This window comes from Phodopus roborovskii, unplaced genomic scaffold (assembly GCF_943737965.1).
Source record: "Phodopus roborovskii unplaced genomic scaffold, PHOROB, whole genome shotgun sequence".
NCBI classification, from domain to species: domain Eukaryota; kingdom Metazoa; phylum Chordata; class Mammalia; order Rodentia; family Cricetidae; genus Phodopus; species Phodopus roborovskii.
This window is the reverse complement of record NW_026125397.1, coordinates 5,610,705-5,638,553: the sequence shown is the minus strand read 5'-3', so window position 1 is coordinate 5,638,553 and position 27,849 is coordinate 5,610,705.

Below are 27,849 nucleotides of genomic sequence, written 5' to 3'. Positions count from 1 at the left end.
GGGCAAAACAAGAACTAGGCTCTAAAACCTAGAGAGGCAAGGACAGACAGCACCTGCAGTTTTCTCTGGCCTCCACATGTACACCCACATTTGCACATATCTGCACACATGCAAACCCAGAGTAAACAATGATGATGGTGGTAGTGGTGATAGGGGCTGGACACATGGCTCAGTGGTTGAGAGAACAGGCTGCTCTTGAGGACTTGGGTTAGATTTTTAGCATTCATATGGTATCCCACATCCATATGTAGCTCCAGTTCTAGACACCTGATGAACTCTTCTGGCTTCTCTGGACACCACATGAACCTGGTGTGCAGACATACACCAGTCAACCCAACCCACCCACTCCACCCCCAACCCAGCTGTCCGTGATAATGAAGCTAACTAACACAGGCCCTGTACAGACCCACTACTCTTTAGCCTCAGAGGTGAACAATAAGGGTTGTGGAAGGGTTACCCAAGGAGCAGTATGTTACATCTCTGCACCTCCAGGAGCTCTCCAAAAGATACCGGCCAGTCCAGGAAGGGGCTCTCAAACCAGTCAGTGTGCATAACAAGACACTAGAGAAGGGGCTGGAATTGATCCTTTAAGTCGTCTTTGCTACTGGGTACAAACATGGCCCTGTTTGGAGAAGGAGTATGAGACTGCGTTTCTGTTTGTGAAAATGGCTGGTCGCTTTATGGACGTACCCTTTTAGAAAGTCTAGGGATTCTGTTTGGTGGGTAGGTTGGTTCTAACTGGCAAGGACTCAAGGTGCTCTCTCTTGTCTGTTTTCCCACTCAACAGACTTCAATCCCCTTCGGCCCCAGGGGCTTCGTTCTGTGCCATAAGAAATGAAACATATTTCCCAATGTGTTTTCTTTCTTTTTTAATAAAAATATCAAAGGCATACTTATCAGTGGCTGAAGACGGAAAGCTTCGGCAAAGGCTATTTTTTAACGGGAACACGGCCCCGTGTTGTGCCACACTCATCCAGGGGCGGTGGAAGATTGATGGCTGGACATGTGCAGGGAGCTGCCACTGATTGAAATCAGACAACTGCAAGCTGTGAGGGAGAGTGGGGGGAAACCACTTTAACCACAGCCATCCCATCTTAGCACATTTGGACAGGGCTTCTCCTCCTGTCTGTCTGAAATAGTAGCTCAGAGGAGGAGGGCACATGGAGGGGCTGAGACAGAGAGAGGCACAGGCCTCTCTTAAGTTTGTCTTTTTAAAAAGCACATGGTAGGACACAAGCTGTCCAAGACGGACCACCATTTGGACTCAAATGCAAAACGGGCCATTCATGGGCAGGGAGAAGAGACAAAGACTAGAAAGCGAACTGCCTCTTTGGAGGAAAATTAGGCTGCGACTGTCTTTTAACGTGGGGGCATGATTCTATTTGCCTTTCAGTGGGGGTCTGGGGAGGAAGAAAACTTTGGGAAACTGTCAGCCAGTTACTTAGTACCCTTCACTAGGATCCCAGCCAAGGTTCAGCGTGGCTAACAATCACACAGCTATGTACTCGAACTGAGACATTTTTATTTCATTAGGGGTGTCGGTTTACAGCCATCAGCTAAGCAGATTGGCCAGCACCAAAAGGCCTTTTTCCCCCTGGCCTTATCACCAGATCTCTCTCCCATTATTCATCTCTTTAAAAAGAGAGCAAGGGAAAGGGGGGGGGTGGCGGCTTTAAGTACATTATGTTTGGTGACCCGTCTCTATTCTCTAGCCCAAACAGTCTAAAATAGGTTTTATTAGAAATCATTATTTAGGTTCCAGCCTGGGAGCCTATCGATCCTGTGTAATGGTTCCCAGAGCATGCAGAGTAGCAGGCTGAGTCTCCAATGAGCCTACACAATGTCAGTGACAATTCATTTTTTTCTTTTCTTCTTTCTTTCTTCCTTCCTTCCTTCCTTCCTTCCTTCCTTCCTTCCTTCCTTCCTTCCTTTCTTTCTTTCTTTTTTTCCTATTGCCAGTTAGGATGCTGGTTTAATATCCTGAAAAAGGCATTTAGCACCACCCCTTCATAACATCTGTCAGGCCCTGTCCAGTGACTTGTTTCTCACATTGAGGGCTCCCAGGCAGTTGGGGCCCTGTTCTGAAACACTTCTCCAGAGGCCTCGGAATTCCTCAGACATTCAACCACCACCCCCTGCCCCGGGGCCCAACACTCGCACACCAGCTGTTACAACTTTCCAGGACACTCCTAAATTTTCTAAATGTGTGCCATATAAAAATAAGATTTAGGACGGTGAGTGTTCAGGGGCTTTGCCCGTGAAGAATATAATTCATCCTGTGTCGCTGACCCATTATGGAGCATTTTTCCCGGGACTGCTTGGCTTCATCTTGGTCCTCCCCACACCCCATCAGGAATCCTGTGGCTGGAGATTTGGGTCAAGTGATTCATTTTATCTTCCTCTCTCCTTTGCTTTTTAAAATGTTCCCTTTTGTTTGGAAAGTTTTGAAAACAAATACTAAGATACTGAAAGAAAAACAACATATACACTTAAATTCACCCTCCCTTAACAGGCAGTGCTGTACTTTTTCTGTGGCTCACAACACCACCCATTCACACGTGTTATCCACCAACTCATACACAGCCACACACAATTGTACTTCCCACAAGCTTTGATGTGCAAAATCACAAAGACTCCCAGCCACTCTCCTATAGGGGCACTCTGTGTTTTTCTGAGCCATTCAAAACTAAATTTGGGAGCAGTCAGGACTGCTCAACTGATAAAGGCTCTTACTGAATTCACTTTGCAAGCCTGGTACTCGGAGTTCTGCCCTTAGAAGCCAGATAGGCTAGCACACAGATGTTGTCCCAGAATGCCTACTGAGAGATGAGAGGCTGAGACAGGAGATGAGAGATACCCTGTCTCAATAGGGTGGAAGGGAAGAAAAGCTGTCTTCTGATGTCCACATGCAACCCTACACTCACACACACATGAAAGATAAATGGAAGATGTTAGACACTCCATACTTAAGTACATAAGAATTTTGTCTATACTTTTTTATTTATTATGCTTATTGTTTGATTCATTATCACAAAGAATTGGATCAACCTCATTGTCCAAAAATAGATTAATTGAAATTTGCATAATAAAGACAATGCAATATTACTCAACTCTAAAGAGAAAAGATGCTTAAAAATTGGCAGGAAGACAGGCAAACTTCAATTTTTAATGTTACTCAGGGTCACACACTGTCAGGAAGAAATCACAAGCTCTCTCTCGTGGAATGCAGCCAATAATATATGTACATGTGTAAAAATATATGTATATGTGTGTACAGTATGACTTGAACAAAAAGGCTAAATATATAAGGGGATAAGGAAGGAGTGAATGCAGGTGATAGACATGAGTATGAACTTAAGTCAAAACATTTGGCTTTTTTTCATCACGATTCTGTCAATTTTGGTTTTGGTGGGGGATAAGTGTGGAAATTTAATGTGTAATATTCCATTGTGTGTTTGACTTTTTCATGATAACTTTGTAAATACAGTTAAAATTGATGGCTTTGTAGGGAGTTCCCTCTTTTGGGGGAGGATAGACAAGACTAAGAGCAAAGATATGACATACAGTAAACTACCTTAATCTGAAGAAAACATCCCATGACTTCACCAGATCAACACTCTGGGTATTCCCTGATACCTCGAGGCCATGTACCATTTGGGTAGAATTGTATACAACTCCTTAGGAGGGTTATCTAAATACTTAATGTATCATGATGCTTCCATCCCTCCTTCTGTAATTGATGATCAACAGTAAACAAGCCCAGATATGATGATCTTTGTGAGCATGCCTAGCAGAACTTTTAAAGATTGTTGCAGTATTGCTTGAAAGTAGTGCTATACAACAAGCCTTAAGAAACTTGTGTCCTAGGATGACTCATAAAGGAATACTGATAAGCAGGGAATTAGTTTTCAAAGACAAAGAAGTTGGATTACTAAGGAAGAAATATCAGTATATTAGAAAATTTTAAAAAGACCTGTTACTTAAAACAATTATAAACGGTGTTACTTAGAGTAATAAGTAAGCAATGAAGTCAGCATCACTTGACCATCATTGTCATTTAAATCCTCTGAGGATTTATTATTTATCAAGAATAATAAGAATTTTAAAATTTTATACATTCATTTCATTTTACATGTATGGGTGTTTTGCCTGCATACATGTCTGTGCAGCATGTGTATACAGTGCCTGCAGAATCCAGAAGCAGGCATCAGATCCCCTGGGACTAGAGTTAGAGGCAGTTGTAAGCTGCCATATGGATGCTACCAGTAGAACCAGAATCCTGTAGAAAAGCAATCAATGCTCTTAACCACTGAGAAATCTCTCCACCTCCATATAAGAATCTTTTTAGATTATTTTTGCATTTATTATAATTATTAAAACTCTCTGTTCATAATGTGGCAAAATGTGGAAGGACATTTTATGTTGAAATTTGAATATCTGGAGATAAATAGTAAACATCGATTTTATACTCATACTACATATGCAATCAATTTCTGACTGAATTTTACCACAAAATGGTAGTTATCTCTTCACTGGGGAATCTTTAAATATATGGCAAATATTATTTATATTTTAACTCTGAATATAACTGCAGTTTAGAATCCAAATTCACAATAGAAGGAGAAAAATTTCACAGCTGACTTTGACTCACTGTTAATGTGAATGCCAAAAAGTACTGTATCTAGGGCCTGGCCAGCAGTCATTATTTTGATGGAAAAATGATGACATGTCAAGTAATGTTGAGGCAATTGTTACATAGACAGCCATGAAAACTTAAAAGCATTGAGAGATTAGGAAGTCAATTTTACCATCTTATTTAAGTAATGGCTTCTCCAACCACATTAGGGGGTTTAAACAATTTTCAGCTTAAATCTGATAGTGACTATAATCCTCATCAAATCATGACACACTTTCAGCCTATCAAGTATGGATTTGCTTCTGAAACTTATAGAAATCTCAAAATGGCTGGAGTTTTATGAATATTTCCTCAACTCTTCTTGTTCAAGTCACCACTGTCTTTTACATGTATAAACCTAGTGGACTACCCAGATTTAAAAAAAAAAAAAAAAAGCTAATTATTAACCTTCCCTGACTGTGTTCTTCCAGTAGACTTTTCTGTTTTAGTCTTTGTTTCACAGCAGTCACATTTAATTCTTTTGTATTTTGATACAATGAATTTTTGTTACCCAAACATAAAAAGAGAAAACTAACCATACACAAAACAAACAAGTGTTCAAATGTTTTCAACAAACCTGCATGTTACGAGTAAGGTTTTTCTTGCCGGTCCAGTCTCACCGCCACGCCAGCCCCAAATAATACACAGAGATGCTGTATTTGGTATAATGTTGTTGGCCAGTTACTAGTTTCTTGTCAGCTAGCTCTGTCTTAATTATTAACCCATTTCTATTAATCTAAGTATTTCCATGTCTCTTCTTACTGGAGAGTGGGCCCGGACCTCTATTGTCTCCAGTCTCTACATGCTGACTCCTCCCTACTACTTCCTCTCTCCTCCTTGTCTCCTAGTCCCACCTATCTTGCTTTCCTATAGGCCAACAGTGCTTTATTCATTAACCAATAAGGGAAACATATTTACAGAATGACATCTCCTATCACCTGGGTGTTAAACACAGCTGATAAACAGCATGTGTTTTTTCCCCAGCTCATACAACATCACATACTGCAATGTGCCCAACAGCTGCAGAAAAGTGTGGTCTCTGTGAGAAGAGAGTGAAGCAGGAAGGTCTCCACTGTGATTTACTGTGACAAACCTTGTTTACCTGTGTTATAAAAAATATCTTATGTCTTTCAACGACATTCAATCCTATGCTAAGATAAAGTAAAGTGAATATTTCTATTATCAAACATGATATGTATTACTTTCAAAAATGTAATTAGTGTTAAGATGTTGGTGTTTAATAATACACTGAGGAGAATTTCAAACTAGGAAAATGCAAAGAAATAATCCCTCCCATGAAAAACTAGAGTTGACAATAGCTAAGATTTATAGTAGCCATCATAAATACATGCATATGTCAACACAGAGTGATTTCAGAAAAATGCCTGCTAATATTTCATTTTATATAAAGCTCAGTAAAGTGATTTGTCCAAGATCACATAAGGAAATAACAAAAACCCTGACAGTCTACTTACAGGATTCTTTCCTAAGTGTGTACTATGAGATCCATATTTGCTCTCTTCACTCCCAATCCACTGATTATCTTTCTTCTGCATCTGCTAAAATATTTTGTATATATGTAATATAAATGTATACTCAGTTTGGCCAAAACAACTAAAAGCTACATAGCTTGTTCCTCACATGGCTGGAACAATTCTAGAGGAAGGCTACATATTTTTCTCTCTGTGTGCCCACTTTGTTCCTTGACAGAGTCGCTATCTGACTACACGGTTCTTTCTTACCTATGCTGTAGAAAGGGAGGAGTAGGAGGGATAAGAGCAGAGAATCAGATTGGAGTATAAGTCCTTCCCTGACTCTTTGGGGTGGCCACAAAGGCTAAAAGGTACTATTCCAGATGAGTCTACAATGAAACTGTTATGTTAAAACAGTTAAACTGAAAAAAATTCAAGCAAGTGTATACTCACCAGAATTCTGTGACTTAAGTTATTGCAATAGCAGGATGTGGATACAGCAAGAAACTGGGATGATGCATCAGATGTGGGTATGAAAATGATCCCAGTGCCATTCCTGACAACTCCCCACTTTGTCTCATCTTCAACAAGTTCTTGCTCTTTTCAAATGTTCTCCATTCTTTTCAGCTTGACTTTTTATTTTTATTTTTTCCCTTTTTTAAATTTAAATTTAAAACAACCTTGTTTTTATGCGTCATACCCATTTTCCTCTACCTCACATCCTTCCCTCCCCCCACCCAACCTCCCATCCCATTCTATTTCTCCTCCCCAGGGAGGGTGAGGCCTTTCACAGGGGATCTTCAAAGTCTGTCATATCATTTGGAGCAGAGCCTAGCCCCTTCCCCCTGTGTCTAGGCTGAGAGAGTATCCCTCTATGTGGGATGGGCTCCCAAAGTCCATTCATACACTAGGAATAAATACTGATATACTACCAAAGGCCCCGTAGCCCAGGCCTCCTAACTGACATCCACATTCAGGGGGTCTGGGTTGGTCCTATGCTGGTTTCCCAGCTATCAGACTGGAGTCCATGAGCTCCCCATTGTTCAGGTCAGCTGATTCTGTGGGTTTCTCCAGCCTGGTCTTGACCCCTTTACTCACTACTCCTCTCTCTGCAACTGAATTCCAAGAGTTTAGCTCTGTGTTTAGCTGTGGGTGTCTGCTCCTGCTTCCATCAGCTACTGGATGAAGGCTCTAGGGTGGCACATAACATAGTCATCAATCAGTTGGGTGTTGGGGGCACACACCTTTAGTCCTAGCACTTGGGAGGCCGAGGCAGGAAGATCTCTGTGATTTCAAGACCAGTCTGGTCTATAAAAACTAGTTCCAGGACAGCCTCCAAAGCCACAGAGAAACCCTGACTCGAAAAACAAACAAACAAACAACAAAAAAGATAGTCATCAATATCATTATTGGGGAAGGACATTTAAGGTAGCCTCTCCATTATTACTTGGATTGTTAGTTGGGGTCATCTTTATAGATCTTGGGACATTTCCTACTGCCAAATTTCCCTTTAAACCTATAATGGCTCCCTCTCTTGTGGTATCTCTCTTCTTGCTCTCCTCTATTCTGCCCCCATCTCAATCCTCTTTCTCCCTCATGTCCTCCTCTCCCCTCCTCTTTCCCCATTCTCTTTCTCCTAACTCCCTCCCCCCCCCCAGTGCTCCCATTTGCTCAGGAGATCTTGTTCCTTTCCCCTTCTCTGGGGGACCATGTATGTCTCTCTTAGGATGCTCCTTGTTTCCTAGCTTCTCTGGTGGTGTGGATTGTAGGCTGGTAATCCAAATGTTTCTCCTTTTATTTTCGTATTTCTAGATGAGCTCTTTTAGAGGGTAGCATCATCTAATAATAACAAATTTAATTAGACGTTTTTTTCTAATTCATCAAAGTTTATTTTGTATTCCCAGGAAATATTTATTTTGAAAAAAACACAAGCAAGTGCAAAAAATAAAAATACAGGTAAACAAATTAAAAAAAATAATAAATACACAAGCAAATAGATCTATTTCTTAGATATTTTCTGATCCTTCTTCTGAGGCATAATTTACCCTTCTTAAACTTTAATAGAAATCTGTGTTTCCCATTGCAGAGATAAAGCTAGATTATATGTGATGTTTATTCTTTCATCTTGCTTTTTTTCCCTTGATTTTAAATTAAGCATGGGAGCTGTCTCTACTTAGTATGCATACAAATTACTGAGAAGACACATACTTAGAAAGTCTTATTTAACTCTTGAATTATGCTATTGTTCTACTATAAGTAGTTCTGCTATAGACTGCACTAAAACTTCACCTTGGAAAACAATCTTTCAGATCAGAAATGTGTGTCTCTGTCACTCTGATTGTGTTTGCCTACCAGAGCCTTGCATAGGTATATGATAAGTGTGCCTACTAGCAGGTTTAATGCCTTGCTTAGGTGATCAGTGTGTGATTGATGGGTCAACAATTGTACCTAATTAGTATGCGTTTCTTCTACTAGTTTGTGATGCCTTCAAGGATCTATCCTCTTCTGGATGCCACTGGTACTCAAGACTTCTGCCATGTGTTTCTCCAGCTCTTCCTGAATGCTAACTCCACAGAGGCAGGAACCTCCAAATCTGTTCCACTTTATCCACAAAGTAAGCTGAAAATTTCTCACAGTGTGAAATCCTTCACTTGGTTGCTGTGCCAAGGTTCTCTAAATTAATCTCACCGTCCACAAATTGGAGTCAGTCCACAGTTCACATTTTGCAATTACTTGAAGCTGAGCAGAGAAGAATTGCTCAGCTCGGGAAAAGAAACTCACAGACTCTCTGAGGCATAATCAATTGGATTAGGAGTTTTGCTCTCCTGAAGCCGGTTTTGTAAGTTGTCTTCTGAATTTTTCCAGTCACCAGTCATTGGACTTTTCAAATGCACTTAAAGAGAAAGCACCTCACTCACTTGATCCAGCCAGTGAAGATAGTAATGATACAGTTAGCAAAAATTTTAATGGAAAGAATTACATTTTTGTGTCAATATAAGAACTCCATATGAGACTTCCCTTGCTTTCTTTCGGCTTCTTTAGTGCTACCTGGGTTGTTCTCTGATAGCTCTGAGGCTTAGTGTGAGAATGTTTTCATTAAAGTAGAAGCAATAAAGAAGGAAATTTGAAAAACTTTAGCCTGATTGTATTACCATGCTTTATCCTCCAGCAGTCCTTTTAATTAAGAAAGAGCAACCATTACACAAAATCAAAGAGGAAAAACCAGAATGAGGAAGTGTGTGCTGTTTTTTAAGATTACCTAAAGAAAATATGACAGAATGAATTAAAGTTTAATTACTTTGCTGCTGCTGGTTTTCAGTCAGTTTTATTCCCTTACTAAAAGTTTTATAGTTTTTTTCCACTTAAAAGCACTGGAAATAATGTAATCAAAATAAGTTTGACTAACTTCAATAATGTGAGAACTAGGATTACTTGAGATGTGTGAATACCAAGGCCTCGCTGGGCTCAAGGAGGGGGTGCGAATCTATGCATTGAGGCTTGAACAGTAATTTATGGGAATGGGAAAGATGCCCCAACACCATTTCTCTCTTCTAAAAGAGACCTGGGTGTTTCTGGGAGAACTTTTGCCTTCAGGACATATTTAGAACAGTAACAATAGTTAGGTCTCATGCACTATTCATTTATATAAGCAATTTATGTTTTTACCTCATTGATCTGGAGATCACATATTCATTTGACAAAAATCTTTTGAATCCTGTCTACTACCTGTTAAAAAGAAGAACCAAACAAAGCCCTCAAAAGCTAACAGAGGGACTAAAATGCAAACACATAATCTGGAGGGAGGTAACCACAGCAGCTTGAATAGAGTACTATGGGATTACAGAAGAGGCAGGGCCCACCTGCTTCTGAATCAGGAGGGGATAAGGGGAGGAGGAAGATTAAAAAAAAAAAAAATGATGGGAACCTAGTTTTAAAAGCATACTATCTTAGTTAGGGTTTTTATTGTTGTTGAAGAAACACCATGATCATAGCAACTCGTATAAAAGAACACATTTCTTTAAATGAAGGTGGTTTGATTACAGTTTCAGAGGTTTAGTCCATTATCATCATGGTGGGGAACATGGCAGAATACAGGGAGATGTGGTGCTAGAGGAGTGGCTAGGCAACAGGAAGTCGACTGAGACACTGGGCAGTACCCTGAGCATAAGAAACCTCACTGCCCACCTCCACGGTGACAGCCTTCTTTCAGCAAGGCCATACCCACTCCAACAAACACACACCCTCTTGTCACTCTCAATGAGCTTGTGGGGACCCATTATATTGCTTCCCCTCTTTGTCTCTAGTTTGGGATGATACAAACAAAGCTTCTGTGAGTATTCTTGCACAGTGTGTGTGTGTGTGTGTGTGTGTGTGTGTGTGTGTGTTCATCTGTGTGAGTGCAGGTAAACTATGCCATGGAGCCATGTGTGTGGAGGTCAGAGGACCACTTCAAATGTTGGTTCTCACCTTCCACCTTGCTTGAGACAGGAACTTGTTCACCACTGCATATGTTCACTATCTGGCCTTGACGCTTTCTGGGATTCTCTTGTCTCGTATTTTGCCACAGGAACACCAGGATTATATATGTGCCCTACCTCATCTAACATTAAGTATGTTCTGGGGATCCAAACTTAAGTCCTCTTGTTCATAAATCAAGGGCTTTTGACTCACTGAGCCATCTTTCCAGGCCACATTTAACTTTGTGACAGAACAGGTAACTTTTTGAAGTGACTGCACTATTTGCGACCATAGCAATGATAAATGAGCATTCTGCTACATTCTTACCAATAGGTAATATGGTTCTACTTCTCAAGTCTTAGCCATTTTAATAAGTGTGTGGCATTATTTGTTTTTCATTATAGTCCAGGTATGCATGTTCAAAATGGCTACCTATTCTGCCAACATGCCTGTTGATGCCAGTATTAAAAATTTCTTGTTGTTAATTTTGTAATTAAATTTTGTGAATTACTTGGTATTCTATCAATGACTCTTTTATCATAAACATAATTGCAAATATTTCCTCCTAGCTTGTGATTTTTGTGATTTTAACTGTTACAGACTGTAACTGATCAAGTTGGTACTCTTGTGAATAGTGCTTTTGAATTCATTACTATTTTTAATTATCCTAACCCACAGTCACAAAAATTTCTACTTATTTCTTTTTTCTGGAAATGTGTGTGAGTGTGTGTGTGTGATCCAGTTTTGTTTAATTTTGTATTTGTACCATGTATGAAACTTATTATTTTGCATGGACATATTTAATTGATCCAACCTGATTACTTTGAAGCTATTATCCTTTCCCCATTGAATCACTTTTTCATCTTTGTCAAATCAATCTTCCACCTAAAAGACTCAAGAAACATACTTTAAGATAGATCACATGTTAGCCTCAATAAGTTACAAAGTGTGAAAGTATACAATGTAAGACCCAAGTGGAATAAAGCTAGAAAAACATAGAAGAAGAGCAGATATAATACATGTGGAAATTAACTAGCACACAATATAGCAACCAATGGTTCAAAGGAGAAATCACAGGGGAAATGAAGAAACACTTCAAGTTTAGTGAGAACAGAAATATAGCCATGACTTACAGGATGTAGTGGAAGTGGTGATCAGTGAGACAATGACAGCTGTGAACAATTCTGTTACAAAAGCAGAATGATACTAATCAGTAACTAACTCACACCTTGAAAAACTAGAAGAGCGAACCAAATCCAAAGGTAGCAAAGAAGCCATCACCTACCTAAAAACAGAACAAATGTGGCAGTCTGCCCTCTGACCCTGAGCAGAATGTATATATTATTCACTAAAGCATCATCACAAGGGAGTTTTATTGTGGGGTCAAACGAATAACAAATGTATAGCTGTCAGGTATAGGAGAAAGTTGGCATTTGTATGTCATTTGTTATGAAAGAAGCTATAGCTTTGGAGAACATGGGTTTAACACAACTTGACCTTAAAATTCTACACATGGTATTTCTATATGTGGATGTTCACTCTGAGGTTGTAGCTCATTACATTACATTATGTACTACTGGGAGGAATATCCATTTCAGCAATACGTGGCCAATGTTCCTCACCATAACATTTGGTCAGAACAACATTAAGTCCTTGAAATATATGCCTTTTTACTAAAAATGACTGGAAATTTTAGGAGGAATCACAAGGTTGGTTTGGGATAAAATATTTAAAGATAAAATATGAATTGATTGTCTTTCGATCTCATAAGTTAAGAAAATTTGATGATACTCAAAGGAATTTGCGTTAATGCAACAAGTGAGAAGTTCTGCCTGTGGGATGTTTGAATGAATCCAGTTTATGTGTACAAGAAATTATTGGTTACTATTCAGTTTCTGAGGAAAAGAGGCAATTTTCTGTTCCAGCTGTTGCACCAAAAATGCTAAATGGAAACCACAGGATAAACATGTAGTTGTCATGTACCATAAACTGCAGATAATTTCAAAACACAGAAAGACCCAGACAAAAGGATGGCATTATATAAATAAGCTCGGCTCTTTTTCATTTCTGCATATCATCTAATGCAGAACACACAAGGCTTAATTATGAACATAAATTACTAATTTGCCTCTCTCTCCACATCTCATTCAAAACACGAACCAAGGTGAACTACAATGTGGTAAATGCAGATCACATGATAATGTTTATCGCATGACAGAAACAAGCAAAACATGAAACTATTGCAAAAACCCAGAGGCTCTGAAAAACATACATTTAGTTAAATCCAGCGTACCAACATCATTGAGTGAAGGTATTGTATTCATTGTTAGCTTTTGAGATGACAGCAGTTGTTCGAAGTAATTCCCTAGAGAAACAGAGAAGCAAGGACCCTGCCCATTTCTACATGAACAGTCTAGTGGTAAGTGCAGAAGTAGGTTTGAGTGCTGGCTGGTTGTGAGGCTCCAACCAACTTAATACTGCAGAGATGTGTATCAATTCAGCAGAGCTGTACAAAACATTATTGTTGAGGGAAGATGAACAGGACAGGCAAAAACATCAGGAGGAGTAAGTTTGAAGCAAGACTGTGGTTCAGGACCACTAACTTGGGAGACAGAACTAAAATAGATGATTTGGGGCTTTGCCATGGAAAGGGAGGGTGTCCCTGAAAAAAGCCATGAAGAGTAAAGTTACCACTGCAACACTGCAGAAAATAGAAATTTGAAATTCCAGTTTCCCCATTTTTTCCCTTCTTTTCTGTTTCTTACATCTTCTTCTCTGATTCTAACTATAATGAGATCATAAAAAAAATCTTTTCTACTGATTCCCTTAATCAAAACTCAGTATTATTTAGATGTGGAATTTAGATATTTAATTTTGCATTTCTATCTCCTAACTCGATGTTTCATAATCAGTAAGAACATAGGAACTGAGTATTTGGTAACTTCTAATTTAAACTCAATATGTAACTAAAGCTTTAAATGTAGCATTAAAGTATTCAGCTATAAGGCAATTTCTGGTATGATTGCCAAGCACATAACCCTAACTGCCTCTTGTCAAGTACCAGAAACTGCTGTTGACTCGCCAAGTTTCAGCCTGAGGAACTATGACTACCACTCTTTGCAGGTGTCCTTTGCTTTCCTTTCCTGCAGTCTAGTCTACTGAAACCCGATCCGGCAATCAGAGCACAAACTGTGTCTTCTACAAGCAGTATGCAGAATTAGCTGCATCTAAGCATTTTCTGAGCAAAAGACAGTGCCCGGCTGAGCCCAGTGGACACTGATTGATGTGTGACTATATGATCACCACATATTTTTAAAATCTCCCCCTTCCTTACTTTAAGGGGTTAAAAGTATACTTTAAATGATTTTTACGACTACCAAATGCTTTCCTGCTAGTACCGGAAGGGCCACCGGTGAGTCCTTCTTTACTTTCTTCCCTCCTCTTCCTTTCTTTTCAGAGTTATTTATTTTTATTTTATGGGTGTATGTGTACATGTATTTATGTGTACCACATGTATGCCAGATAACTGTGGAAGTCAGAAGAAGGTGTCAGAGGCCCTGAAACTGGAATTACAAGTGGCTGTAAGACCCTGTGTGGGTCCAGTGAATTGAACCCAGGTCTTCTTCAAGAGCAGCAAGTACCCTTACCTGCTGAGCCATCTCTCAACCACTTAATGCAGATCATGGATCACGGGAGGTTTCCAGCAGCACAATACTTCTATGCATGACTCCAGTTCCCCCCCCCCTTTGCTATTTTCTCTCTCTTATTAGATGAAGATGCTGACTCTCGTCCCCTGAAAATAAGATGAAAGAGAACCATAATAGAAAATCTGTCTTCTTATTACTTCTAAATCAAAAAAGACTCAACCCTATATAAAAAGTCAATCGGGTTTAATAATTTTATTTGTCAGTGTTTTGTTTTTCTGGCTAACTGATAATATGGGAACACCAATGCAAAGTCTACTAGAGGAAATTCTAAATTAATAAGAATGCAATAGTCAGCCTTATTTGTTCTCCAAATTCATCAGATACAGAGATAAAGGATCAATCAAAGAGTCCATCTGGAAAAGGTTGTATTTGATGTTAGTATTTAAAATCTCTTAATTCTGCTAATGCAACCTATGAAGGAAATATCTGACTGTATTTGCTTTAGTAATGACAGTGTTTTTTTTAAATATATTTGGCAACATAAACCTATAGACAAACCATAGATTTTTAAGTTGTATTACTATGTTGGCATAAGTAAAACAGAACAAGGCAGGCAAGTGTGTCATATACAGTACAACAAACTGAATAAAAGCATAACGAATCATGTCACAATTCCTGATTTCAAGAATCTTAGGACACCAGTGTTTATGCAGAATCAGACATTTTCAGAAACACGAGCCTATAATAATGCTGCAGCTAAAAAGCTTTCTTTTTTCCTTGCAGGAAATTATAGTAATTTTTCTTTCTTGTCTGCTTGTGATATTTTGGTACTGTAAAACTATTATTACAGGTTTCAGAAGACCACCCTCTTGGATGACACTTGAATTGGTTACTAGGACAAATGGGAGGGGGCAGTTGTTGAACCTGAAACCTGGAGGCTTTAGAGTCTACCTGTGATGTGACAGGTGTGCCATCTGTCTGACATTCAAACTAGAAATAAGAACATACTGAAATGCCCAACATGAAATTTGAAGAAAAGTGGAGAGTTAAGATAGGAAGGAAGGAAGTGAAAGATAGGAAGGAAGGAAGAAAGGAAGGAAGGAAGAAATAATGAAAGAGAGCAACAAAGGGTAGCAGGCTTCTGAGAGCAGACCATAGCTAGGTCTTGGGTTAAAGCTATAAACGTAGATTTGAGATTGGAGAGATGGCTCAGCAGCTCTTCCAAAGGACCTCAGTTTCATTTATGGCACTCACATTAGAAGGTTCACAAGACCTGTAAGTTCAGCTACAAGGGATCTCACACCTTCTCTGGCCCATAAGGGTCCTTTTACACATGAGGCACACATACACATACCTCTACACACACACACACACACACACACACACACACACACATACACACACACAATAAATATTTTAAACATTTAAAAATTGAATGTACTACCTTAAAATAGAAATTACAACACTAAAAAATGAAAATATATCAGAATACAAGTGAAAGACTACGGAACATTACCATTCACTAAAAAAAGGACAAAGACATTTATCAGGAAGGTCTTAGTCTTGGGCAGGAAGTTGAGGTTTCCAGGAAGGAAGTCCTTACCGCATCTAAAAGAAAATGGATTAGCCATACACCAGAGAAAATAAATACAACATAGCAGGCAATCAAATGGCCAAAGGGATGGATCCTAGAATCAAAATGAGCAGAACATTTCTAAAATTTAGTGCCTGAAAAATCTCCAGATTGGACAATTATGTTATTATCACTTAACCAATTGCTACAAGCTTGGTATCTACCAACATAAAGCTGGACGTTTCTTATTCACAAAAGGGAACTGAAGTCAACCAGGGAGTCCTCTTGAGGCTGATGCAATATTTCTCATACCACTAGAAGATTCTCTTGGTCTAGAAGCATATTCAAGATGGCTAAGACTCAACTTTGATTATATATCTTAAAATCCTACTCAGGTATGATCTGAGACAACCAAGCCTCCACATTCCTTCTCAGAGGAACCAACAAGTCACTGAAAACTATAACATGGATGTTTCAAAAAGGCATAAGTGAGTCTTTCCATTGCTGCTTGAGGCTTTCTTTTTATGGAGCTATTGACCTTCCACCGTGCTAGTCCCTTCTGCTCAAGCAAAGCAGGCAGCTGCACTATCTCAACCAGAAGGACATGGTTTAAAGTGTCTCAGTACTTCAGTGAGGGGCTATATACCTAGGATGCTAAACATCTCAGGCTGGCCTTGGATTCACTGTGTAGTCAAGGATTCAAGGGTGATATTGAACTTTCCATCCTCCCATCCTTCTGGGATTATAGAAATGTACCATCACATCTAGTGTATGTAGATCTGGGGACCAATTTCAGAGCTGTGTGTGTGTGTTAGACAAGCACACTACTGTCTGAGCCACGTTCCCAACCTTGGTGGTGGTCTTTTAATGACTATTTGATGACTGTACATCTAGGACTCTATGAAGATGCTGCATAATTCCCACTTTGTTATGAGAGACTGCAGTAGTTACCTTAAAGTAATTTTCTGCAACCTTAGACACCTTCTAACTAATTTTCAAAAGGTGCCAGGCATGATTAGCACATGCCTGCAATATTAGCCCCAGAGAGACTGAGATAAGATGGGCTATACGTTCTCTCTCTCTCTCTCCCTCTCTCTCCCTTTCTCTCCCTCTCCCTCTCTCTCCATATAACAAAATTTCCAGAATCTAGGGAATCCATTCACATTCACTGGATTTAGATGATTTGAATATTTGGCTTACTGGTCAAAACGATTTTAGCATTTCATTTGTTTTAGAGTAAATAGCGAATGTGCTCTCCTGGTTTGTAGAGTAAGAATAACACATGGAAAACCATGAAAAAAATGCTCAAAGTCAATATCTAGGATTTTTTGAAGATAAGATTGGCTTAAAATATCAGACTAGCCCTGCGTATTAACCACATTTCAGTAAAAACATGTCAGTGTTCTAGTACGAGGGCTGCTTTATGCTGGCAGTTCCCTCATCGAGATGATAATGAACAGCATGGTTGGAATCAAGGTGGGTGGAGAGGTAAGAGTTAAATGCACGATTCACAAGAGCCAGTTATCACAGTTATCACAGTTATCAGCAGAAGGAAAGACCAGGCCGCTACAGGAAGGGAGTTTTTCCATGTATGCTTACGTTTTATCTCAGCATTCTTTGTTCAAGGTGCGCTATTGAAGCCGATTGCTTTGGGTAGGGAAGAGTTAGTTCTCTAAAGAGTAGCACTATTTGCACAATATCTGAACTTCGAATTGTCTATTTGCTCAAAGTGTTTAAGACTGATCGGTACATGACATCACCTGCTCAATGGTTATCTACATAGCCAAAGGTCCGAAAGTAAACTATGAGAATCAGTCTTGGGCTTCAATTTTTTGGCCTCTAGTTGCCTCTGAAACATTTCAAACTGCAAAGAGTTGAGCTGTTGGGTCTCTGGATCCCCACCTCCATTCCACCTATAGAAATTTCACTTTGTATAATGGGCTGCATGGTAATATTTTATTTGAAGAAACATTTCCTCCTGCCAAAAATGTTGAGAAATAGGTGTTATTATTATCTATAGGTAATCCACCTTCATGAAAGTTTTCAATAGACAAAATATGTGTTAGAGAGAGGAAAATGCCTCCCATTTTAATGCTTATAGTCATCTTATGACAAATCAAGAATTTTACATATACATATGCTATATTCTGTCTCTTGCTCAGCATTTTTTATTCTATGTAATAAGAAATCATTTCATTAAGGTGAAAATACAGCATTCAAAAGCTATACAGCTGAAACAGTTGCTGTGGTAGCATATGTCTGTAAACCCAACACTCCAGAATTCTAGATCAACCTGGACTGCATAGTAAGACCATTTCTAAAATTAATTAGCAATTCAAAAGCTAAAATAAATTTATTTACTGGGCCCTCAAATACCTCATGGGGATGTCTGTGAAATGCATGAAACATCACTCAATTTATGTCACAGTACTGGTGTACAATTGATTGATGGTTGTTTTATTTTATTTTTTAAAAAGTAATAGCAGAGATCAGGCTACCCATGCTACATATTGACAACAGTGGCTGTGTCTACACAGTGGATGGGTCAGATGAGGCAGAGAGAATTCCTCATGTGAACTAGCAGTCCCTTAATGGATATTTGAAAGAAATCTTGGAAGGGGGATTTGTATAATTTCATGCATTGACTTTAGAATAGCAATTTATGCAATTATCTTCTGAAAATAACCTTTGGGGAATTAATCATGTAAGCATTCCAGTCATCATCCCAGTGTTTCTGAGCTTTGGTAATCCATCCTTAAAATGCAAAACAGGAAAAAAAAATGAATGATATATTTAAAGCAGATTTGTGCTTCACCCAAAACTGAAATGATTAATTTTTGAACAAAAATCAAGTTGGACAAGAGCCTTTTTAATTTTGGAAATTTTTGTGGCAAGGCCTGGAAATAAAAAATGACAAGTGAATGAGTTGGAAATTACTAGAATAACTATACAACTTTGAACTAAGCATCATAAATTGTAGATACTTGTTAAAATGCATACTACAGTTTCGACAAAGCAATACTAATGGGTGTAATAAATCTTACACTAGACCACTCAAGTATTTAAAACAAGCACAAGACCAACCAAAGAAAATATTTCAAATGAGCAATGCTAAATGAATCAAGCCCTCTTAGGGTAGGCTGGGTCTCCAGATCTCATGGTTTGGAGTATTCCAGATGGGTTTTGCATGTGTTCAGATATGTTTGTGCATACTAGTAATGGAGCAAAAAGTAATAATGAGATAAAGCATTTAGGTTAGAATAGATGTTCTGACTTTGTTTGGTCTAATGATATGAGGCAGAAAATTAGTTGGATGTTTTAAAATAGAACAGTAAACCAGAAGGGAACTGTAGAATGCCTGGATTTTTACCACAAATTTGTCCTTACACACTCACGAGAGAGAAAAAAAAAACCAATAATTTATTTTTCTAAAATTGATTAATGAAGTATGTGTAAAAGTTTTAAAATGTATGATCAGTAAGTGTGAAAATAGTGAAAATGATTAATTAGTATATGTAGCATATATATTATCTATAAATCTGCAGGCTAGCAGAGAATTGGGTGCTTTATGTGTACAGTGTTATTTCTTTCCCTCAAGACATCCCATTTTTTTTTTCACATTGATCGCCTATTTGGAGGGGAAATAGTGAGACAGTTTTTAAATAGTAAAGTAGAACAGCATAACCTAAAGTCTGCATAGCTTTCCAACAGCATTTCCATAGATGTAGAGAGAGCAGCGGTGTTCGCTTTGATTGCACATCTCGTTTTGTCTCATCATCACTCCAAAGGAATGGTTATTTTCAGCCCCCTAAGCCAAATTCAGCTATTTCCCCCATCATCCCTTGCACGGGTGATGATAAATCTGGCGTTGTTCACCCGGGAGGTTTATAGAGTTGGCAGCCTTGGATGCTGTCTTTATAGTGTATGTGGAAGGCATGCAAAGGACGCATGGGTAGAATTCATAAAGTTTTAGAAAAAAAGGGGCAGGGGGAAATACCTTTGCTAACTCAATCATCTTCCACTGACAGTAGCCTGGCCTTGGGGGAAAGGGCTACATTTATGTGATTCTTTTCTCTATTAACCTTCATGCAGATTCAAATGTGGCTTTCCGTTTTGACTCGACAGGGCTCAATGAGCCACATTTCCCCTTTCTCTCTAGAGAACCCTGACTGTTTCCAGAGCAGATGAATCTATGAAAGGAAAAGCAAGGCCAGCAGGAGTCTATCCCAGAGGCTCCCACATTGGGTCTTACTTTCCAAAGGCAAGAGAAAACAGTCTATTTGCACTGCACTTTTCCCTCCAAACTTGTGGTAAATGTTTGGAGCCCAACTCTAGGAGTCAAACGCTGTGTATTTCCACCCATAAGTCCATGTAGAGGTGCATTTTAACACCATGAATGTCATCAAACTTCAAATGTATGTGGTATTTTTCTCTGTTTCTGAGTCTTGTGATATCCAGCCCAGTCTCTCTCTCTCTCTCTCTCTCTCTCTCTCTCTCTCTCTCTCTCTCTCTCTCTCTCTCTGCCTCTCATGTATATGTACACATATATTATATATCCTCTCAGAATGTATGCTTATGTATCTGATATATTTGAAGCCTTGTATGTGATAGTTCCATAAGTACAGATTGTGTTGAGTCTCTAAAAGCATATAACAAGGACCTGGGTTTTGGCCCAGCTGACAAAATGCGTGCTGTACAATCATGATGATCTGAGTTCCAGCCTCATGCAGAAAAGACATGGAGGGCACTTAGAGTCCTGGCACTGGGGAGGGGAGGTAGGCTGATGCCTAGAACTCGCTGACAGAAGTCTAGCCTGTTTTGTAAATTTTAGGCTAGTGAGAAACAATGTCCCCAAAAACCAATGGTAACAGTTCCTGAATAATGACATTTCTGTTGTTCTCTGCCCTCCATACCACACACAAATAACATATTCAGCTCTGCACACATGAACACATGCATGTATGTAAGTACATACACCAAGAATATAATAATTCACAAGTTAATTCAGCAGAGATCCACTAGATCATGAACTTTCTGGAAGAGAACTCTTAGAAGATATGGCCCTGAGTCTTCTCTGACACACACTGGTTAGTGGATCTTTTGCTCTGTTTTGCCCTCAGTGAAGAGAAATAAACATATTAAGAGCTTGGGAGTAGAAAGGAGGCCTTTAAGATACACTGCTATGGGACATTACCTCTGACTATTGTTGGTTCATTAACAATGATAAAGACTGTGCTCAGTAAATATTTGCTGTTGATTAACAACTGATCCTAGCACATGGGCAAGGGTTTCTAATATGCTGTGTGCATGTGTCATGTGCCATTAATTCTAACACAATTCTCAAGAGAAAAATCAAGAATTAATTATGAATTAATAGACTCCTCTTAAAAATACTTTTGATGTGTGCTGACCTGTCAACAAGGGGGCTTGTGGGAACAAAGGCAAACCCCAGACTAGTAAGTTGTCCAAGGAAGTTGTACTAGCCCTACAACTTTTTTCCCCATGTGTCATGACTAAAACCCACAGGGCTTCGTCAGGAAATACTATGCAAGTGATTTCATGAGCCTGTCTTGACTCGGATTCAAAGCTGATTTTATAAAGTTGTGATTGTGTAAAGCAAAATTACTTTGTGAAACTAACCTTGATCACCACCCTGCAACCACCACACATACACACTTAGGAACATGCAAACCAGCAGCAAGTGTTACCCTTTAAAGAGGGTAAATTCCATACTTCGTTATGGCTTTTCATTGAGAAAGGTGTTCAAAGAGCTATGCTTTTATGTAAATGTCACAGTGATTCACACTTGGTTTTTATTAATGTATTAGTTATTTCAACTAAAAGAAAACACATGCTTACAACTTTTGTAATACGAAGGTCCTGTTGTAAATGGCAAAGATTCCATGAGTTTCCACACAATATAATCTGTTGTATCATATTACTTCTTGGTTGAGAAGTTACATAAAGGGCATGCATGAATTCAGTAGTGCTTTATGTTATTGTCATAATCAGAATAAAAATTCATATTTTTAAAACTATTAAGTCACAAGACAATGTATAACTTTATTGGAAAATTCTCTGTGGATTGTCTTTATAATGATTTGCTGGCCCAGTGGATTTTGTTGCTTTGCTAGGTGCCCAATAACCTAGACTCTAAACCCACAGTGTGAGAAAGATTTTATCATGTTGCAGGGCCACGAAAACCTGAAGGGTCAACAGAGGTGCTAGGATCCTTGTATAACTTTCCTTGCAATCACTTTATGCATACATAAGAGACAGTGCGCAGACCACACTCTGTGTGGGAACCGATAAGCATCAGTCACAGACTTCTCACCTCATCTGTCACTGACATTTTACTGCCATTTCCAGAAAAAGCCACAAACCCCTCTGTCCATTTGCATCAACCCAAATCACTATGGGTTTCAATTCATGTTTTGGACAGGCTGATTGGAAACAGTTTGCACAACAGACATTGAAATAACATGTATGTGTCAATATTTTTTAGTAAAGATTTGGGGAATGGTTCTAGCCTGTTACATAAAATTAAATTTTACTTCATAAGTTGAATGCATGATGCCAATGTAATACAGAAAATGAAAACTGAAGACAAATACAATGACGTGCACCTGTATCCACGCCACTGAAGGGCTGAGGCCAGTAGATCACTTGATCCCTAAAGTTCTGCATCAGCCTAGGAACAAAGCAAGACTTTATTTCTGAAAGAAAAAGACAAAAGGAAAGAAAGATATGAAGAAAGAGATAGAAGACTAGTAATCTATGTCAATTATCCCATAGATTTACAAGCGACATAATCCAATCTTATGAAATACAAAGGTAAGGGCTTTTTTATTTATTTATGTATTTATTTTATATAACCAAGTCCATTTAAATGAAAACAAACATTTATAGACAATATTTGGGAATTTGGGCGTCGTTCATTCCAAACTACTTCCTGTTGGTAAGGGGTGCTGTCATGGGGATTCTAAGAAGATACAGAAATCCTGGCTGTGGTCTGTAAGGCTGCTTTGTCCAGCTGTTTTGAATGTAGGATCATCTGGTACTCTGTTTCAGGCGGTCTGGCTTAATCAAACCACATTAGTCTGGAAGGAATCCACAGCTTTTCATTTTCTGTGGAAACAAAAATAGAAATCCTTTTCCCCAGTAACTTGTCCTTGAACTTAAATTTTTTTTATTTAATTTATTATTTTAAATGTCGATCCCAGTTTCTTCACCCTCCCTCTCTACTTCCCTCCCTCCCTTTCCTTTCCTCCCTCCCTCCCTCCCTTTTACCCTCTCTGCCCTCTCACATGCACTCTAACCACCCTCCCCTCCCATCCCACCCCACTCCAATTCCATATGTAGGAGAATGCCATCCAGTTGGGGTCATGTAGATCTGACAGGTCATGTGAAGTAGGGACTAGGGCTTCTCTCCTGTCTCTAGATTAAGGCAGTTATCCCTCCATGGGGGATGTGTTTGCAAAGTCCTTTTGTGGACCAGGGATACATCCATGTCCCAACAGAGAAATGAAGCATTAAGTAGTGCAACTATAATGTGAGCAGAAGTTCTTCAAAGTACACCAAACCTAGGACCTCACCCACACTGGACAATTACTTTCCAGCTGAACTGTATTCTACCATCCATCCATCCATCCTTCCACCCACCCACCCTTTTATGCCCCTCACTGTAGCCTCAGAAATGTGAGCCCTGCTCAGTGGCCACCTTTGGGCTTTGCTTTTAAGATTTCATTCCAGAGTACTAGAATGCCAACATTCACATCCTTTTGTCTTCTGTTTTTAAACTTGGAAGGATGAAGAAATTCCAAGCTGCTAATGAGATAAAAATAAACAAAAGAGTGGACACAGCTCAGAGGGAAGTCAAAAATTTGAAATATGTAGACTAGGAAGAGACAGCAAGAAAATTTAAAATTTATTCCACAGTAAAGTTGTGACTAAGTATTAATTAAAACTATAATACCAAGACATATATCCTTAAACATACTTGTAGGAAAGAAATGTAAGCAATGTATAAGTGTAATTCAAAGTATAAAATTAAGATTATACAGGTAAGCAATATAAATTCATCCTCAATTTCTTAGTATTTTTTGCTTTTTTTATAATTACAAAAAGAGAACTTTTTAGAATGCTGTTATCATTATATGTTTATTAGTGAAAACCATTGCTATTTAGTATTCTAATATTTATGAACATGTAGCATTTAAGAATAAAAAGCCTGTAATAAATATTTCAGCATGAATGTTTAAAATCTGTAATTGGAATGTTTTATTTTCTGAAGATTTTTGAAGTGCTGTGTGGTTCCTATTGGAAACAAAATCAGAAGACTCCATTTTGACCTGTTTATTTTAGAAAAATATTTAGCAATGTGACCTCTATCATAACTGTTAGACCTAAAACTTTTATATTTCAGCCAATTTTAATAGGCCAAGTCAAGATGATGTTTATGGTTTTGTATTACAGAGATTTTGGATTCTAAGAATCCAATTTATAAAAGGTTGTTCTTATTATAAATGGACTCTTTCATCCTACAAATATTTGTTGAGTGTCAACTGCCAGTCACTGTTCTGTGTACTCCAGAAGCCAGCACACTAAAGTGCATGCCCTCTGAGACTCAGATACTAGTGGGAAAGGGAGAGATAAGAAAACATAACAAGAAAATTATATATATATACATATATATGTATATATATACACACACACATATATATACAATCAACTTGATTATATATATTATGTATACATGAGATATATGTGTATATGTACATATATACATATGTATGCCCCAGAACCAGATGTTAAGATTGCTCACTCAAATTTAAAATGATTGATAGAGTTTACAGTGGGTATATAGTCATGGAGGGCAAGTCTAAGGGGTGGCCCAAGTAAATGGTGAGGCTTTGAGGAGATGTCAAAAGACCTAAAGCATCACACTTAACAAATGGGAAAGGAACAGAAATTATGGAGGAACCCTGGAAGATGTCAAGTACTACAATGTCTCAGGAGAGTAACCCTTCAATCAAGTCAAAGGTGTTAAAACCAAAACAAGCCAGGGTGGCAGAAGACAACAAAGAGCACTAATGTTCCTTTCATGCATTTGTCCATGCTTGATATTGTGACCTTAACTCAGAAAAGAATAGGATCATATGTAAAATATGTAAAATAAGATTATATATATATATACATATATATATGTGTGTATATATATATATATATATATATATATATATATATATATATATATATTCCTTCTTCATTAACCAGCCCTTCCTCTGGAAACTCCAAAGTGACAATATGTCTAAGAATGACCACCACTGCTTCTGCTCTCCATACATAGGTTTGAAAACCTTATCACTGGGAAGAATTTCTTATAAGTTAATTTGGCACTCATCTTTTGGGGGAGGCTGGGTGGAGAGGTTCTATTAAACATTGTCAGTTAAAGAATAATAATTAAAAAGACGATACAGAAATGGTGTCCTGAAGGAATTATTAAAGAGTCATTGAATGTTTGGCACCCAACATGAGTATTGACCTAACAAAGTAGAATACTTTTCTTGAGTCATTAGTTTGAATTATTAGCATTGTATAAACTAATGTTCTCTAGAGAAGCAGAATCAAAATATATAGAGAGAGATGAGAGAGAAAGAACAGAAAGACAAGAAAGATGATGCATATATGGATAGATAGATAGATAGATAGATAGATAGATTGATAGATAGATAGATAGATAGATAGATAAATAGATAGATAGATAGATAGATAGATAGATAGATAGACAGCAGATAGTCTATAAGAGTTGGCTTACCTGTTTGTAGACTGAGAAGTCCCTGTTTGTTTTCTAAAGGATTAAGATCCCACACAACAATGATTTAGTTTAGTCTGACTTCAAAGACATAAAGAGATGAGATGCACTATCTCAATACAGGCAGTGGGGTGGGAGAGTATGTGTGACAAATACCTCATTCCTCTATCTCCTGGCTTCTCTGTGCCTTCCCCATCACACAGTGCATAGATTCAAATGTTATCATTATACAGAAATATTCTCACAGTATACTCAGAAACAATGTTCAACCTGGGTACCTTACAGACTCACCAATCTGACACATAAAAGCAACTAGTATTTTCAGTGTCATGAAACTGCAGGCACATTTGTTATTAACATATGCTATTATTTAGAATTAAATTCAAATAGAATTAAATTCAAATAGAATTAAATTCAAATAGAATTAAATTCAAATAGAATTAAATTCATAAAATAATTTTGCTAAGGTTGATAGATAACAACTTACTCATTTTATAGCTATAATCTCTAGAGTCCCTGATTTTAAGCACTGGTGCTTGTATAAGAAGAAATCAAGTGTGCGAACTTGCTGGATTCTGGATTTTTATAAGCACCATCTTTTATAAGCACCATCTTTTATGCTATAATGACAACTGTAGAGGTGCACACCCTTACCTACCCTGAAAGCTCAATTTCTTAGAATAGCTGCCATGAGTTCTCTCAGCCAATAGCTTTTTGAGAGAGAAAGCCATTAAAGAGTTGCTATGCCCAGTGTGGGCAGAGTTCATACACTGGAAGAAATAACATTAGGTATTACAAACAACTACCTCAAGACCTCTTGCTGCATGTGTTAAGAAGGAAAATTCATCTATAAAAGAACAAGGGCATTTCCAAAGGAATTTGGAGTCAGTATGGTCTAATGATCTCAGGCAATCCTACCATCATATTACACTTTCTCTGGTGCTCCTTGATACTTTGGAATATTTCCAACATTGCTTTTCTAATGAATTTTTGCTAATTACTGTGTAGTGTTGAGGTTCTAGACATGGAAGCTGTCAGCACACTGTATTCCTCACTTTCTTTTGAAATTTCTTAAGTGTCATTAGTTAGAGGTGAAATGATTTTAGCAAATGTTTATTGCTTTTTTTTTTTGAGTTGCAGGAAAATTTCAAATAAATTTACTTAAGTTGTAATTTTTATTGGGGGAGTGATTATAAAGACATGATCTCTCAGTCTGCAGTTTAAACATTTGGCATTTTCCCCTTGATACCGACTGTCCTTGTTTAAAAGAAAAGTTCTTTTCTTAGGAATACTATTGCTTCTAGTCTCACTGTGTAAAAGAGGTTAAGTGTGTTGCAAAAGCTATTGCATGTTGCCACTCTGCCACATCCTTTATTCCTATGCAAATCTATGCAAATCAAGCCAAGACCAGGCCATGAGGCTCCACAGGCAAAAATCCAAAAGGAAGAGTCACCTCCTGTGTTGGCTAATGTAGGACTTCATTTTCTCCCAGCATGAATCATCCACACCAGTAACAAATAACCTATAATAGGCAACTCCTCTAGATGTTCATAATTACTGTCTTTGGTTCATTCTAAATACAGGGTCATCATTCTGTATTGTTTTTAAAATTTTTCCAGGGACAAATTGTCACACACATGCACACACACACAAAATACTTGAACTGCAACTAGAGACAATAAAGAAAGAGTTGCCATGTAAAGCATAGATAGAGACAACAGACCAATATAAAAACAGTTTTTAATATTGCCTAAATATTTCTTAAGGAACATATAAAATAATACTAATTTTTAAATCTGAAATTCAATTTAACTAGGCTTCCTGTGTTTTTATTTGGTGGACAAAATGTATGAAGTGTTTTTTTTTTATTGTTGTTGTATGATTTATTGTTTATTTATTTACTTTTATTTCATTTTTTGTTTGTTTGGTTGGTTTTGTTTTGTTTGAGCTACAACAAAATTAGGAACTTGCTTAGCTCTGATTTGGGAGAGTAAACACACAGTTTTGAATGGAGACTGCTTATCATGGTGCGGCATGCCAGCTTCAACCACGTGGAGAGCTTTCCAGCCGATCTGCTGGTACTGATTCCATCTGATGGCTTGTATAAAGCCCTTGTTAGTCAGCAGGTATGACTGAGTTCCAGCGTCTCCCAGCATTGTCTCGAATAAAATCAGCTACTGTCCTCTGAATTGAAAGGAGGCCTTTTCTTT